The sequence below is a fragment of the Pinus tabuliformis genome, chromosome 9 (genome assembly GCF_031772625.1).
Source record: "Pinus tabuliformis cultivar Carrire ecotype Pingquan chromosome 9, CPIR1, whole genome shotgun sequence".
Classification (NCBI taxonomy): Eukaryota; Viridiplantae; Streptophyta; class Pinopsida; order Pinales; family Pinaceae; genus Pinus; species Pinus tabuliformis.
Window position 1 is genome coordinate 282,136,257 of NC_142307.1, and position 12,982 is coordinate 282,149,238.

A 12,982-nucleotide genomic window follows, 5' to 3' on the forward strand; every position below is an offset into this window, starting at 1 on the left:
TCAGAACTAGATGAGAAAGCAGATGAACCAAGAGTATCAGATGTTGATTCTAGAAGCTCAGGGATATTGGTAGCTACAATGGATGATTGAAGAGAATTTAAGATATAATCATCAATTGATCTGTTCGCCCTTTCATTTTCAAGGTCTTCAACAAATTGCGGATTTAAAATGGTATCATCAATCGCAGTTTCAGATTTGGTTTCAAACAAAGAAAGATCAAAATGTTTGTCAAAAGGGAGATCTTCAAGATATTGAAACTCGACATGGCATGAATGAGATCTAAAAACCGGTCTAGGACTCAATGAACTTTCTTGCCTGAGTATTCTTGGAATGAGATTAGGATTTTCAAACACGGGAGGAGGATCAAGATCATTGGCCCTCGTGTATCTTCTTGAAGCCAGTGTGTTTGATTTTTCCCCAAAATTCAAATGGACATTACAATTTTTTCAGCCTAATGAATTCTAAACCTATCATCCAAAAGTCTAGAATTTTGTTTTAAAAGTACTGGGGTAATATATTTCAATTCTTCCCTAGTATGGTCGCCACTATGTTGGAGCCTAGATTGACCTCAGGCTGAAGGGAGACAATCCTAGGATAACCACAAACCAGGCTTAACCTGGTAGCTAGCCCTACTAGGTCGGTAGAGGGCTCTCTCCTTGTCAATCTCAGTTGAGATGACTGATTCAAAAATGGATTTTATGCTAGGTATAGTAGCTCTAGGGTTTTTGAATGGATTTGTTTTGGGTCGAAAAAACAAGAGAAAGGATGATTTGGACTATGGAATCGATGTCAGTTTCTGTCGGCAAACCTAGGGCAAATTAAGTGCCATGTTCAGCCAAGTGAAGATTGTAAATGTGAGAAGTATGAGGGAGAAAGTCCGCTGCCCTGCAGGCATCAATCAAAGGATGAATCTGCAACAACAAGTTTAGATGAAAGAGAATCACGAGGTTGCTCAACAAAGCATCTAGCCAAGGATGAATTCTGTTAAGACAACCATTACAACTAACAACAAAATCATCACGAAAGGAGCATCGTTACGGATGAATTCCTAACATCTCACTTAGATAATGATGTAACAAGGCAGAAAAAACATAATGTGTAAATGAATTACAGGAAGAACATACTAAACATCAACACCGTGATGAATCCTAGATCCAAAAGGCAAAAAACTACTTTATTAAAATGATATTCAGGAAAAATTTTACACAAAACCAAAACAATCTCTACTGCCAAAATCGAACCCTTACATCTTCAAACTAATCCTATTTATAATATTACATATTTAATTATTGATTCATAAACATAAGAATCAAAATAATTAAAATAGAAAAACAAACTAAAACCTAAATATGTTTTTTATGCGATCAAATTACATAAATTAAATTATAACAAAATAACCCAATTAAATCTCAAAAATAAAAAGAAACATTTGAATTGCTGCCACAAGTCGAATTGCCAAAGTTTATTTTGGAACATTGCCAGAAATCAAGGATAATTTGGGATGCTGATCAAATCGCCCTCCACTTGCGCTCCGTAGATGCATTGGGTTCCTGAAATATTTGCCACTTGTTTGTTGAATATTTTGAATACCGCCACCTCTCCTTTAAAAACTCGATGCTGCTGATATCATGACTGAAATACTTGCCATCGATTCCTAGAAAAAGTCGAACCATGCCACATGCCTCTCTCAAAAATTTATTTACTGGTCACCTTGCACCCACCTGCAAGAATTTTGGAATTGTTTGATCGATCTGCTGTTCTTGTCCCTCCTTGGATATTCTCTGATTCCCATTTGTAATGCTCTTACTTTTATTTGTCGCCTTCTAATCTTATCTCGTTTCAATGATGAATATTGTTGCTCTGCTCTCATCAACTGTCACTAGAGACCCAATATTGACCTCATTTGAATCTAAACTTGTTTCAGATATTCCTGGTAAATAACTAGCTACATATCCTTAATGAAATCTCAAATATTCAGCCATTGCAAGTAACATCACAAGCTTTTGAAAAACAACAAATCTTGAATCAAACTTCAACTTCTCCAGCCCTGCTTTAACTCTATCATCTCTTTTTATAATTGGCAAACATTCATTGTTCATTTTTATATGTATTTTTCAGCATCTATTTCTGATAGGGAATTTTACCCTGTTTTCAGGAATCATGCCTTTCTATTTGTCTTCTTTTATAGCAATCATATAGAATCCATTCTACTGTGTATATGGACATAAATCATGAATCCGAATGGAATTAGTAGCGAGGAACTATTTTTTGAAGCTTCTATGCGGAAAAAGTAACAGTTTTGAATATCAGAAGTATGATCTAAATTTCAGTTTCGTAATTCCTCTGTCCATGGAAGCTGTTAGCCCTTGCAAATTATTTATACCTCATTTAGACTTCCGTCGTTTATACAATAGCCTTGGTTTTGCATTCAAACATACAAGTTTTGAATGCACAATTTGTAATGCAACTGCAACCCTTCAATGTTGAGTTTGTTCAAAAGCTTTTCTCGATTTCCCCATATCAAAAGAAAATTTCAAATGCCCATACCTTCAAGATGTTGTCAACTTGTGAGCCTTCTTGAGCTTATTTCTAAAACTTCTTTTCCTGCTAAAAGCTCCTTCCACTGGTTGGCCGAAGGTTTTAGCTTGACAAACTGCATCTACAAGGGATCTATTAGCTTCTGTATATAGGCTTGTCACCAATCCAGGTTGACCTGCACGTGCTGTTCGACCAAATCTATGTAAAAAGTCTATTGCTAAAGTTGCAAACTCTGCCTGAATAATATGTGAAACATTTTGGATGTCAAGACCACGTGCAACAGCATCAATGCACACCAACACCCCGCTTTCTCTTGAAAAACTTTTAAAGTCTCTGCATGCTCCTCTGAAGAAGTCTCTCTATGATAACATACATTCAATACCATCTCTAAGAAAGATTTTAGCCACTGAATCAACTGAATTTATAGTGTTTGCAAAAACCATTGTCCGCTTTACAATAGCAGTTGAATCTGACTATTTAAATGCCCAACCCTCTTTTATTGAATTGATAAGTGTTTCAACTTGTGTCTCTACTGCAACTTCTATCCAACGCTGCTCCAACCTTGGATTATGCTGGTGAAGGAAACTCCCACTCACCCAAGTGGCTTCTGGGTAGAGATGTTTCAACATGCCTCCTGCAGTTTTCTTACCACTTTCAGGTAGAGTTGTAGCAACAAATATATATTGCTTACTCTGCTTGTATATTTTTCTTGACTGCAACCAATTTTATTTTTTTTTATCAGGGCCATCAAGCTTCTCTTAACTAAGATCATCTTCTTCATTAAATGCATCATGTAAATCTTCACTTTCTCCATCAGAGACCAAATTCAACTACTCATTTTCTTCTAGCTTGAAATCTATCCAAGACATGCAATCTACTTCACCTGAACCGTCAAACCCTGATTCTGTTGCTTTTAGAGAGTTGTTTCTCTTCCAACCGAAGTAGATTAATCAGATGTACAATTTGATTTTTGAGGCTTCCACACAAAATAATGCCTGCCTCATCAAGTACCACATATTTTACATCTCGAACAAATGCTATGTGGCACCATCTCCTAGGATCAAAAGCAAAAAGCCAATTAAGAAGAGTACCTGGTGTTGAAATCAAAACATGAGGTTGAACAACAGGCCACCCCTGACTCCCATTGACTGCATCACTTTCAACAAAGGATCACCACAAGGACCATGGAGGTTGCTATAAGACAAAATGCTCTATTTATTATGAAAGCCAAGCATCAACTTCAGGGACTACATCCTCAGGACAACCTACAGGTTCGACATAGGAGAAAGCCTAGGAAAAGGAACCTGAACAACAGCATAAGGAACTGGATCAACGCTCTACCCCTTTGTACAAGTATCCACCATCTGTACTCTGAGATCACCAATGTTTTGTTCATCTGCTAACATCTTCAGAAGGCCATCCCTAAACCTCGTTGCTTCCTAACAAATTAGCAATGCAGAAATCAGTATACTAGCATTACTCACTGTGCATTTCCTTAACAGACACATAGGGTCCATGGACAGGTGTTTCCTCTTTCATAAAACAAAAAGATTTGCAATGGGTGATGAACCTATCATCCTTAAATCAAACAACCTATCTTTAAAACAAAATCAATGGGTGATGAACCTATCATCCTTAAATCAAACAACCTATCTTTAAAACAATCAGAGATGCAAAATTTGTTGCAGTCATGAAACTGTACTCTGTGAAATGTTGACATATTTCCCACACAGAAGTTTAGAAGATTAGGGAAGTCCCTAGAATCCCACAGAATCAGTGAACCCATTTCCTCTCTACTCATAATAATGCTCAACAGACATCTCGAAATATTTTGAATATGATTGCCCACAATTCTGTAGTCACTGACCACCATTTTATTCAGGCATTTACTAACTTTATGAAGAGCTTCTCCTAGTCTTCTGATCCATATCCATGTAGAAGAGGTTTCGAAATTCGAGTAAGACCTATCAAACTATAGCATGAGTTCTTCAATGCCCTTGTTCAAATTGTTACATCAATCAACAACATTGCTATACCCACATAAATCCTCAGTCTTTCCAATTGTTGAAACAACAGAGGTTAATATGGCAACACAGAGTTTCGGGATTTCCTTTCTCACGTACAGCCCATAGACATCTAATGTAGGTAAACAGATAGACACAAGCTGATGAATTGAAAAGCTTGGAAAAGATGTAAATGATAGCAAATACTAAATGAACATCTATAAATCTTCAAGTAATTCCTCTCTAGAACCATGAGACCAGCAGTTGTAAACCAACCTTTCACCCACAACATCACTGTCAACAATGTACAGTGCCCTCTGCACAGGATATCTCTTTCAACCAAAGCAGAGAAACAAGCTCGCCATATGTTGAGAGGAAGATTAGCAGCACGATAAAAAGCCTTCAAATGCTATGTTATCTCCTTCCCCATCACAATCCAGCCACTGACATCTCTTAGCTTCCTTTGGATATTTCAATACCTAAACTACTGCACGGGAGGGTCTTTGAGTCAATTACTCATTTGGTCATATCTTTTGATCCGGGAGCTAGTTTTTGGAGTGTAATATACCGTTGGAAAGCTCTTTCCGAGCTTCTTTTGATGAATAGACTTATGACATGTTTTGTGCTGAATATCATGTGCAAAACATCTAATCAAACCAAACATAGTAAGAGCTCATGTTGATCCCTGGTGATAAGCTACAAAGACTAACTCTAACATCGGCTCCATTAGGGATGGCAGCTCCTTGCAGGCGTCAAGAACTCCACAGACCATGCCTCATCCATTGGGCAATACGGTGAAACAACTGCAAAATCAAAACAACTCATGCCAATCCAAACATACACATACTGCAACCTATACATAACAAATATCGGAAACTAAAATGCTGCCTTTGGCAGCTTATTTTGTTAGAGCCTAGATCGACCTCAAGCTAAAGGGAGGCAATCCTAGGATAACCACATACCAAGCTTAACCTGGTAGCTAGCCCTACCAGGTCAGGAGAGGGCTCTCTCCTTGTCAATCTCAGTAGAGATGACTGATTCAAAAATGGATTTTAGGCTAGGTATAGTAGCTCTAGGGTTTTTGATTGGATTTGTTTTGGGTCGAAACAACAAGAGAAAGGATGATTTGGACTATGGAATCGATGTCAGTTTTTGCAGGCAAACCTGGGGAAAATTAAGTGCCATGTTCAACCAAGTGAAGATTGTAAATGTGAGAAGTATGAGGGAGAAAGCCTGCTGCCCTGCAGGCATCAGACAAAGGATGAATCTGCAACAACAACTTTAGATGAAAGAGAATCACAAGGTTGCTCAATAGAGCATCTAGCCAAGGAAGAATTTTGCTAAGACAACCATTACAACTAACAACAAAATCATCACGAAAGGAGCATCGTTATGGATGAATTCCTAACATATCACTTAAATAGTGCTGTAACAAGGCAGAAAAAACATAATGTGTAAATGAATTACAGAAAAAACATACTAAACATTAGCACCGTGATGAATCCTACATCCAAAGGGCAAAAGACTACTTTATTAAAATGATATTTAGGAAAAAATTTACACAAAGCCAAAACAGTCTCTCTGCTGCCAAAATTGAACCCTTACATCTTCAAACTAAAACCTAAATATGTTTTTTATGCAGTCAAATTACATAAATTAAATTATAACAAAATAACCTAATTAAATCTCAAAAATAAAAAGAAACATTTGAATTGCTGCCACAAGTCAAATTACCAAAGTCTGTTTTGGAACATTGCTGGAAATCAGGGATAATCTGGGATGCTGATCAAATCGCCCTCCACCTGCACTCTGTAGATGCATTAGGTTCCTAAAATATATGCCACTTGTTCATTGAATATTTTGAATATTGCCACCTCTCCTTTAAAAACTCGATGCTGCTGATATCATGGCTGAAATACTTGCCATCGATTCCTAGAAAAAGTCGAATAATGCCACATGCCTCTCTCAATAATTCGATTTACTGGTCACCTTGCACCCACCTGCAAGAATTTTGGAATTGTTTGATCGATCTGCTATTCTTGTCCCTCCTTGGATATTCTCTGACTGCCATTTGTAATGCTCTTACTTTTATTTGTCGCCTTCTAATCTTATCTCGTTTCAATGATGAATATAGTTGCTCTGCTCTCATCAACTTTCACTGGAAACCTGATATTGACCTCTTTTGAATCTAAACTTGTTTCAGATATTCCTGGTAAATAACTGGTTACATATCCTTAATGAAATCTCAAATATTCAACCATTGCAAGTAACACCACAAGCTTCTGAAAAACAACAAATCTTGAATCAAACTTCAACTTCTTCAGCCCTACATTAACTCTATCATATTTTTTTATAAGTGGCAAACATTCATTGTTCATTTTTATATGTATTTTTCAGCATCTATTTCTGATAGGGAATTTTACCCTGTTTTCAGGAATCATGCCTTTCTATTTGACTTCTTTTATAGCAATCATATGGAATCCATTCTACTGTGTATATGGACATAAATCATGAATCCGAATTTAGTAGTGATGAACTATTTTTTGAAGCTTCTACACAGAAAAAGTAACAGTTTTGAATATCAGAGGTATGATCTAAATTTCAGTTTCATAATTCCTCTATCCATGGAAGCTGTTAGCCCTTGCACATTATTTATACCTCATTTAGACTTCTGTTGTTTATACAATAGCCTTGGTTTTGCATTCAAACATACAAGTTCTGAATGCACAATTTGTAATGCAACTGTAACCCTTCAATGTTGAGTTTGTTCAAAAGCTTTTCTCTATTTCACCATATCAGACGAAAATTTCAAATGCCCATTCCTTCAAGATGTGGTCAACTTGTGAGCCTTCTTGAGCTTAGTTCTAAAATTTATTTTCCTGCTAAAAGCTCCTTCCACTGGTTGGCCGAAGGTTTTAGCCTGACGGACTGCGTCTACAAGGGCTCTATTGACTTCTGCATACAGGCTTGTCACCAATCCAGGTTGACCTGCACGCGCTGTTCGACCAACTCTATGCAAAAAGTCTACTGTTGAAGTTGCAAACTCGGCCTGAATAATATGTGAAACATTTTGGATGCCAAGACCACGTGCAACAACATCAGTGCAAACCAACACCCCGCTTTCTCTTAAAAACTTTTAAAGTCTCTGCACGCTCCTCTGAAGAAGTCTCTCTATGATAACGCATACATTCAATACCATCTCTAAGCAATATTTTAGCCACTGAATCAACTAAATTTACAGTGTTTGCAAAAACCATTGTCCGCTTCACAATAGCAGTTGAATCTGAATGTTTAAATGCCCAACCCTCTTTTATTGAATTGATAAGTGTTTCAACTTGTGTCTCTACCATGACTTCTATCCAACGCTGCTCCAACCTTGGATTATGCCGGTGAAGGAAACTCCCACTCACCCAAGTGGCTTCTGGGTAGAGACGTTTCAACATGCCTCCTGCAATTTTCTTACCACTTTCAGGTAGAGTTGCAACAGCAAATATATATTGCTTACTCTGCTTGTATATTTTTCTTGACCGCAACCAATCCTTTTTTTTTATCAGGTCCATCAAGCTTCTCTTCACTGAGATCGTCTTTGTCATTAAATGCATCATGTAAATCTTCACTTTCTCCATCAGAGACCAAATTCAACTACTCATTTTCTTCTGGCTTGAAATCTATCCAAGACATGGAATCTACTTCACCTGAACCGTCAAACCCTGATTCCATTGCTTTTAGAGAGTTGTTTCTCTTCCAACCGAAACAGATTAATCAGATGTACAATTTGATTTTTGAAGCTTTCACACAAAATAATGTCTACCTCATCAAGTACCACACATTTTACATCTTGAACAAATTCTATGCGGCACCATCTCCTGGGATCAAAAGCAAAAAGCCAATTAAGCAGAGTACCTGGTGTTGAAATCAAAACATAAGCTTGAACAACAGGCCACCCCTGACTCCCACTGACTACCATCACTTTCAACAAAGGATCACCACAAGGACCATGGAGATTTCTATAAGACAAAATGCTCTTTTTAGTATGAAAGCCAAGCATCAACTTCAGGCACTACAACCTCAGGACAGCCTATAGGCTCGACATAGGAGAAAGCCTAGGAAAAGGAACCTGGACAACAGCATAAGGAATTGGATCAACACTCTGCCCCTTTGTACAAGTATCCACCATCTGTACTTTGAGATCACCAATGTTTCGATCATCTGCTAACATCTTCAGAAGGCCATCCCTAAACCTCGTTGCTTCCTAACAAATGAGCAATGCAGAAATCAGTATACTAGCATTACTCGCTGTGCATTTCCTTAACAGACACATAGGGTCCATGGACAGGTGTTTCCTCTTTCATAAAACAAAAATCTTTGCAGGGCTAATTACTTCAATGGGTGATGAACCTATCATCCTTAAATCAAACAACCTATCTTTAAAACAATCAGAGATGCAAAATTTGTTGCAGTCATGAAACTGTACTCTGTGAAATGTTGACATATTTCCCACAGAGAAGTTTAGAAGATTAGGGAAGTCCCTAGAATCCCACAGAATCAGTGAACCCATTTCCTCTCTACTCATAATAATGCTTAGCAGACATCCCGAAATATTTTGAATATGATTGCCCACAATTCTGTAGTCACTGACCACCATTTTATTCAGGCATTTACTAACTTTACGAAGAGCTTCTCCTAGTCTTCTGATCCATATCCATGTATAAGAGGTTTCGAAATTCGAATAAAACCTATTAAACTATAGCATGAGTTCTTCAATGCCCTTGTTCAAACTGTTACATCAATCAACAACATTGCTATACCCACATAAATCCTTAGTCTTTCCAATTGTTGAAACAACATAGATTAATATGGCAACACAGAATTTCGGGATTGCCTTTCGCACATACAACCCATAGACATCTAATGTAGGTAAACAGATAGACACAAGCTGATGAATTGAAAAGCTTGGAAAAGATGTAAATGACAGTAGATACTAAATGAACATCTATAAATCTTCAAGTAATTCCTCTTTAGAACCATGAGACCAGCAGCTGTAAACCAACCTTTCACCCGCAAAATCACTGTCAACAATGTACAATGCCCTCTGCACAGGATATCTCTTTCAACCAAAGCAGAGAAACGAGCTCACCATATGTTGAGATGAAGATTAGCAGCACGATAAAAAGGCTTCAAATGCTATGTTCTCTCCTTCCCCATCACAATCCAGCCACTGACATCTCCTAGCTTCCTCTGGATATTTCAATACCTAAACCGCTGCACAGGAGGGTCTTTGAGTCAATTACTCATTCGGTCACATCTTTTGATTTGGGAGCGATTTTTGGAGTGTAATATACCATTGGAAAGCTCTTTCCGAGCTTCTCCTGATGAATAGACTTATGACATGTTTTGTGCTAAATATCATGTGCAAAACATCTAACCAAACCAAACATAGTAAGAGCTCATGTTGATCCCTGGTGACAGGCTACGAAGACTGACTCTAACATTGGCTCCATTGGGGATGGCAGCTCCTTTGAGGTGTCAAGAATGCCACAGACCATGCTTCATCCATTGGGCAGTACGGTCAAATAGCTGCAAACTCAAAAAAACTCATACAAATCCAAATATACGCATACTGCAACCTCTACAAAACAAATACCGGAAACTGAAATGCTGCCTTTGGCAGCTTATTTATTTACAAATCTACCCTACTTTGTTGCAAAACCAATAGATCAAGTGATGTTGTAATGCCATATCAACCAATCAAGTAACTGTGACAATGATGCTATTTTTTTATAGTGTTTGAACCAGAAGATAGTTGGAAATTCTACCAACAGTATATACCCATAGTACCTCTGGCTCTGTAAAAGGAAACCTAGTTTTTCTTTCAACTTAAAAATATATTCCATATATGCTGCTATGGGATCATAGAAGCCAGATTCTATCTGCTGCCCCAGCTCATTAACATATGCTCTTCGCTGAAGATTGTCACATCCTCGCTGTAAATCATAACATCCTTCAATCCAATCATCCAAGGGCAGCCTTATCTTTTCTTCTTTGGGAGGAGGGAGAGTTTCCAAGAACTGTTTAGGGTCTTTGAATTCATGTGATTTAATTTGAACATCCAATAATTCAATTTCATTTTCCAATCTTTCAACCACTAAGCCAAGAAAACAATATTTATTCTCAGGCGTGAGTCAACTGGATTTCAAACTAAGAAACAATGATGTTAGAAAACTCTAATAAATCTGAAATTTTTCAATCTCATCCCTTAAAATCAATAACATTTCACTAGATAACGGATTTTCCACATACCCTATCATTGGTGATTACCATCAACGTTCTGAAAACTGGATTCTTTGGCAGTGAAGTCGAAGCTCAGGATCTTGAACATTGGAGTCATCAGGTAGATGATTTCAGCCTTCATATGTGTCTGACTGTTGTCCACCATCAGCAATCAGATCTGCAACTTGAATGATCTTTCTCGGAGAAGATCTGTCACCTCTTCCCCAGTGGAGTCGCCACTATGTTAGGGCCTGGATCTACCTCAGGCTGAAGGAAGGCAGGTCTAGGGTAACATCAAACCACGCTTAACCTGGTAGCTAGCCCTACCAGGTCGGGAGAGGGCTCTCTCTTTGTCAATTTCAATTAGGATATTGGTAATTAGGGCTTGAGATGACTGAATTTAATGTAGATTTGAGGCTAGGTATAGTAGCTCAGGGTTTCTGGTTTGATTTTTAGGTTTTGGTTGCTGGATCAATTGGAGAAGGCAGATAGGTCCGGGAAATCAACTCAGGGATACAGTCATGTTCTGTGGGGCGAGGTAGACAAGGGTTTATGTACTCAAAATGGATTGAGATGGTAGATTAAGACAACTGAGGAGTTGAGGAGGGCATAAAGAAACTATGAATCCTCTTCAAACAGTTGAAAACATTGAAAACCAAATGCATTCCCAAGACAAAGCACAACAGTGTATTTTTTCCATTCACCTTGATTCATTTAGTTTTAGAAGAGAAAGATGGATTTGGATACATATAAAACATAAGAAAAACTCATTACAAAGAAGAAACAATACATAAACTCACTGTCACAAGAATCCCACAAAAATAGCTGTGAAACCTGGTTTTATTCCTTGCCAAACTGCTGATACAAATGTTCAATGAGTGCCACCACTTCTACCAAAGTCCAACCTTTACAAACAACTAAGAGAAAACACAATATAGGCATCAAACAACTCATGCTAGTCATCAGGGGTATGAGTCAAGGAGTTGTTTCAACAACATCTAAACTAGGAACAAGAAAATAGGCAGTGGAACAGCTTGCCTCTAAAACTAAGGAAACTGATACATTCAGTTCAAAACCACTTTTGATTTGATGTATCTACCCCATCAAGTGTTTTCCATCAATATTTACATCATATTACATCATTTACCATGTAAAATTTACCAAGACAAGAAGAAGAAGTCAACTGCTAAAGAAACTAGGCGAATTTTGGCTTTTAGGCAAAATTGACAAAAGTTTGCCTGATGCGCAACGCCCTGAGCCTGATGCGCAGTGCCACTTTAGGGACGCTTTTGGAGGCCTTCCACTCATCAAAATCAGGCCCAAGATAGCTTGTTGGAAATCTCTACCTATCTAGTTTCTGGAACACTTTGAATTTTCTAATTTGGAGTTGATTTGCCCCTTCAAACATCACTTCTCCGAAGACTGCTTCCTGTGGGTCCAAAAAGTGGCAGAGAGGGCATTTTTTGAGTATTTTTTGCCCTTTTGGTGGCCAAGATCTTCTACAAAATGGATGAAACCTTCTGGGTTTTCTTATTTTTTGATGCTGAATCCAAATCTATAATCCATTTGTCAATAGGATTCAATGCGCAACGCGCATCAACCAGAATTTCCTTTGTTTCTATTTTCAAAAATGCAAAATGACAAAAAATTTCCAAAATTTCCTCAAATTTGGTAAGAGGCAACCTCATTAAGTGCTTTGCTGAGCTAATGAAGCTTCAACCAAGATTTTGAGTTTATCATGCTCTTTCTTGTTCCTCAAAACTCTTCTTAGCTTGACTATTAGCCTCTTTACCCTTGTTTTGCAAATCTTGTTCTGAGTTAAGTAATGATAGGCCATATGGCACAACATTCTCTTCTCTTTGTTGGCTTTCTCAAGCAACTTCTCAAGGTGAATGTTCACCCTTTCCAACCATTTCTCTCTATCATTCTCAATTTCTTGCTCAAGGGAGTTCATCTCGATCTTTGTTTTCTTTGCCTCTTGCCTAACTCCCCTAATCATCTGTAGCTCCATAATAGCTTGCTTATCTATCAATTGTTTGTTTTCCTGCTCAAGATAGTTAATGGTCCATTTGGCCATCTCAAGGTTAAGTGACAAGGCTTGTATTTCAACCTCCTTCTCTTTGATAATCATGTCCTTGATTCTTGAGCCTTGAGAGCCCAAGTCAGTGACA

The 12,982-nt window shown here is 37.9% G+C and overlaps 2 pseudogenes; both read right to left on the reverse strand.

Annotated features, from left to right (window-relative positions):
• Positions 1-2,549: 2,549 nt before the first annotated feature.
• On the reverse strand, positions 2,550-4,411 carry LOC149148275 (DEAD-box ATP-dependent RNA helicase 22-like; annotated as a pseudogene).
• A 2,954-nt stretch (positions 4,412-7,365) lies between these two features.
• Positions 7,366-12,982, reverse strand: part of LOC149148276 (DEAD-box ATP-dependent RNA helicase 22-like) — a 42,892-nt pseudogene continuing 37,275 nt past the window's right edge.